The following is a 5375-nucleotide window of genomic DNA, read 5'->3' as shown; positions in this document are numbered from 1 at the left end:
CAGTATCTCTGCACCTGCTAATATAATGTAAAAGGTGCCTCTGTGTGTATATGTAAGTAACTTTTCTATTAAAGTACATCTATCGCTCATGCACTTCCCCTAGCAGGTAGCACACTGGACTCACATTTGGGAGGACAATGGTTCAAACTTGCATCTGGCCATCCTGATTTAGGTTTTCCTTGATTTCCCTAAATTGCTTCAGGCAAATGCCAGGATGGTTCCTATCAAAGGGCACAGCCAATTTCCTTCCCCATCCTTCCCTAATATGAGCTTGTGCTCCGTCTCTAATTACCTAGTTGTCGACAGGATGTGAAACACTAATCTCCTCCTCCTGCCTTAGCAGGTGACACATACCTTCCACTTCCCTCTGCAGAGCGATCCTCATTTGGCTCTGAGCTTCTTCCAGGAGGGCTTTGATTTTTGCTTGTATTTCGTCACCTCCATTTCTGACTTTGCAGAGAGGTTGCTGGTGCCTGGCAAGTGAGTGCCTCCTACCCCCCCCCCCCCCCCCCCCTTCTTACTGGTTGGGTACTCCGACTACTCGCCATTATGGAGAGCTGGGGCTTGTGCATCGCTCTGCTGCACTAGTTTGAGCTCTGCCTTCCGGCAGCAGTTCTTCTTCAGTTGCATCTCTTCTGGTGCAGGCAGCATTTGACACCTTTCTGATGGTGGTTGGTTTCCCCCTCTTCTCTCACTGGTGGAGATTTTTGGCACTGCCGGATAGGGGGAATGATGGTAAACTCGCTGTTCCACAACACCACACTGGATTCCATCGATTGATGGTGTTCTCTCCTTCATCTGTGTCTGTTCTTGGTGGTAGTTGTGTTTGCTCCCACAGCTGTAGTGTGGTTGTGACCTGTGAAGCCTTGGCAGCTGCATCTGTTCGTGACAAGCAGTCCTCTACAGTGAATGCATGTCAACCTACCTTTGTTGCTTCTGTCGCAGATGTGGACATCATGCTCAACATAGTATTTGACTCACCTTACCAGGTTAGGGCAGTATTTAGCTACATGCCCATCTCTCTGGCATTGAGCACTGAGATTTGTGGTCTATGCCTTCATGGTAACATTGTGCAGTTGGAAGCTGCTTCACTGAATGCAGCATGCAGCAGTCTTTCTTGCACTGCTGCCTCATTACAGACCCGAGGAATCTTCAGGTGAAGGCCTTGATTGCCTTGTCCCACTGCCTGGGACACAGTGATGTCTTTATCTTCAGTGCTGCTATGATACGTTTGGTTGCAACTACCTGAAGTGCCCTGATATCAGCTATGCTTTCTGCTCATATCTTGATCATGCATCAGTCTGCCGACTCGGCACTGAATTCACAATGGCAGAGACCCATCATCACATTTTACCTCACTGCCCATCCATTATAATTGCACTGAATGTGCAGTGGAAGGATGGGCATGTTGTCATCTTTGTGGCAGGGTTGTTTATCCTTCTCATGGTGTGAGGTGTCACTGTCAGTGTCTTGTCACTTGGTTGTTTCAGTGAGAGATTTTTCTGAGGGCCCTTTCACTGTTTTGCTGTTTCTTCTGGCTCATTTGTTACTGCCCATGCTTCAGCGTTACATGAAAATTTTTCTGATGCCATAATAAAGATACACAACAATTTTGCAGACTCGGGCAGTATGGACATGCTGTCATTACTTACCCTCTGTTCCATCAGCAGAGCACTCAGTAGCAGTGGTTTGTTCATGTGATTGCCCAAGCGGAACTGCTCCTGAGTTTGCGCAGCCAACTTATATCCCTTCCTACCCAAGACATTACCTCTGCGATCCATGCCTGGTAGCACGTGTTGTCAGTCTCAGAGACACTTGCGTTAGTGTCTGTGGTAAGGTCAATGTAGTTGCACTGTTCGGTCTGGTAGCCAAATCATTGAGTTTGCAGAGAGCCTTGTTAATTAGACCCACTGATGATTCCTAACCCTTGCTGAGATTATAGCCACAATACCAATTGACAAGATTGTCCTCGGTGCGAATTTCACTGGCTTCCCTAATGACACTGTCCCAATATTTGCAAGTCTGTGCTAAATTCTGGTATGTTCAGTATTCCCTCGCATGATTCCTTGCAAGTGCTCCACATCTGTCATCATATTGGGATACATAAGTAAGTGTAACACTGGTGTTCTCGGCACCGATCTGCGATGTTCTTAGATGGTCTTCGATCTTTCTAGACGATCTTTCGATGTGCAGCACTGAAAATACAATTTTTCCACATCAACTTTGACCTCTATTTTTTCAAGAACTAGCTAATATCTAGCCAAAAGCTAAAACATTTATCACTTTGGTTTCAGTATAGAATGTCCTTTCAGAACTTTATCAAAATTGGTGATCCATATGTCAGACTCTCGACTTTCAAGTATCAGGAGTGGTCATAAAATTATAATTGGATGCTTCTGCCGTCCAGCAGACTCACGTCCTGACATAACTGAAAACTTCAGAGAAATCTTCATCTCGTTTGTACCTAAGTTCCTCAATCATGCTTATGTTAAGAGATGATTTCCGTCGTCAATCAATCACTTAGGACAGTTGCAGTTTTGTTAGTTGTGGTCATGAGAAGACAACCTGTGAAACGTTACTAAATGTATTCTCTGGAAACTGCTTGGAACAAATAGTTTGGAACACCACTCATGATGGAAATATATTAGATCTAATTGCAATAAGTAAACCAGATCTCTTTTAGGATGTTCAAACAGCCACCAGAAGTATTGCCAGTCTATAGTGTCCAATGGGCACAATATTTTGCAGATCAAATGTGTCGCCATCGTCAGGTGCACTGACAAACTGAGTTTCTGACAGACAGACAGACATGATAAGTGTGCATTGATGCATGATGGGTGCAGGTTAAGCAGAGCCTGCTGCTCCAGCTTCTGAACTCATGATGGAAGTGGTGACCTCTCGTTTTGTTGTCCTCTTGGTTGTAACATTTTATACTTTTTGAGCATCACTTGCTGCCAGGTGTGTCACTCCAGCAGCAGGTAGGGCCATCTTGCAGGAGGGTGCAAATGCATTTGGTTTCCCAGTCCATTGACCAGCAGGTTCGCCGAGATCCATGCTGACGTGCAGAATCTTTTGCCGAGCTCACAGATGCATTGCTTCAGCGTCAGGAGCCCCACAATGTCATGAAGCTGCCGCATGTTGAGGCCTCAGGGCAGATGCAACACCAGATAGAGAGCTTTATTCTGCAATGCTTGCAGTGCCTTCAGGTGTGTGGCTGCTGCGTTCTTCCACACCATGTACACATATTGCAGCATTGGTCTGATGAGTGCTAGGTGTGGGGAGCATTGTAGTGGGGTTGAGTAGCGGGTATAACAAGTGCATTCTTCCGAGCGTTTGTCCCATCACTTCCTAGATGTGTGGGCCCCATGTCAGGCGCTAGTCCAGTGTGACACTGAGGTATTTGCTGGTGCAAGACACAGAATGGGGGTCTCCCATGATCTGCACTCGCTGCATAGCAACTGGTATCTGCCTGTACATAAACACCACCACTTGGCTCTTTGCTGCATTGAACTTGAGCCACAATTTGGTGCACTTATACTGCACAGTATCACTGACAGGTACAGGAGGAGGCTGTGCACTATGACCCCCGTCATTCACCTGCTCGGATGGGATATGCTGTAGGTATGCCTCTGTTTTCTCACACATAGAAGGTGTGTCCACACAGGTACAACTGCAGCAGTCGGTTTACGCCACGAGTACCCCCAATACCAGCAGCTTGTACAGCAGGCCATCATGCCACATGCTATCAAAGCTCCTGGAGATATCAAGGAGCACCACCCCAAGGTACTTGTGACGCTCCAGAGCCCCCATTGCCTGCTCCACCATCTGCAGCAGTTGGTGTTGAGTCGAATGACCACTTCAGAAGCCAAACTGTTTGTCAGGAAGCAGGCCCTCTTTGCTGATGAGACACTGCAGCCATTTGGCATAGATCCTCTTGAGGATATGAGAGAGTGAAGGCAGGTGGCTTATTGGGTGATAGTTTTGTGCCACCCTGAGATTCTTTCCAACCTTTGGGATAACGACCACCTTGGCATGTTTACACTCAGTGGCATAGACACCAGTGAGATGGATGATTTTGAGGATTGTCGTGCCGACGTGTACTTCATCCAGTGGCAACTTCTTCAGTAGTGCATTTTCCACGTTGTCACACACCCTTGCCTTCTTGGACCATAGATGTGTGAGATGATGTTGGACTTCCTCCTCGGTGATGGCATCAATGATGTCGTTCTTGACCTGATTGTTCAGGTACATCGAGAGTTGCTTGGGCACCTCCTGGATCATGTCGTCGTCGACGACGTCGTCCAACAGTGTGAAATTTGCTGCGAAGGTGTCCACGACCACACTGACCTTGGTGCCTGGCTCCACAATGACGTCACAACAAACGTGCATTGGTGGGATAAGCTCACCCCTCCTCAAGAAGCTTTTAGTCGTCGCCCAGACACTGCCATCGTCGATTCTGAGCATGTCTATCTTGTCAGCCCAGTCGCGATTGTGATAGTGACCGACTGCCACTGATCTTTCATGGCACAGGCGGTTGAGCAGTCTCATGGTGACGGGTTTTGTGTGATCTTCCACTCTTGGAAAACCCGATTCTTCTCATAGATGGTCTCCATGATGTCCAGGAGAAGTTATCTGGAGTTTTCCTTTGGCTTCCTTGGCCACTGTGGCGCTGCCGCATCTGCCATTGCTAGTGGGTACTGAGTGAATAAGGCTAGTGCTGCATCCACTCTGCCATGCAGATATGGTGTAGTGGCAACAGCCTCTGCCAGGTGTTGCTGGAAGTGCCCCCACTTGGTTTTATAAAGAGGTCTGCGATCTTCTGGTGTTGCCACCCTGCCTGTGTCCAAGTCGAAGATCACTGGTGGGTAGTCAAATGACAAAGGACAAGGGTTGTTGCGACTGCATTGTGTGCAGCCCCCTTTGATGATCATGATGTCGAGAACATTGAGCCAGCCATAACTTGGATAGTGTGTGGAGTCAAAGTGACCCAGCACAGCACCATAGCGAAGTGGTCATTAACCACTGGAGCAGCCTTCTCCTGCTGGTTTTGGTGACTCAGGAGTTCCACTGTGCCAGTTTGGCATCGAGATCTCCACCGATAAACAGGTTCCCCCACGTTGATAACAGTGTCCCAAAATCTCTGTGCCACAAGGGACCCATCAGTTGTTGACAAGCCACGACAAATGTCAATTGGCCAGCTGAGGTGCTGACCATGACGCCGGTGGTCTTTAGTGTTACCATTTCTGGGAACTGTACTTGGTACTGGTGTAGCGACATCTTGACATAAACTACTATTCCACTTCCATGTGTTGTGTGATCAACATTGTATGAGTGGGAGTTTGCCACCCACACATCCACGCCAGGTTTCATCCATG

This window comes from Schistocerca cancellata, chromosome 2 (assembly GCF_023864275.1).
Source record: "Schistocerca cancellata isolate TAMUIC-IGC-003103 chromosome 2, iqSchCanc2.1, whole genome shotgun sequence".
NCBI lineage: Eukaryota > Metazoa > Arthropoda > Insecta > Orthoptera > Acrididae > Schistocerca > Schistocerca cancellata.
The sequence above is the reverse complement of the archived record's forward strand: the minus strand, read 5'-3'. Positions refer to the sequence as shown.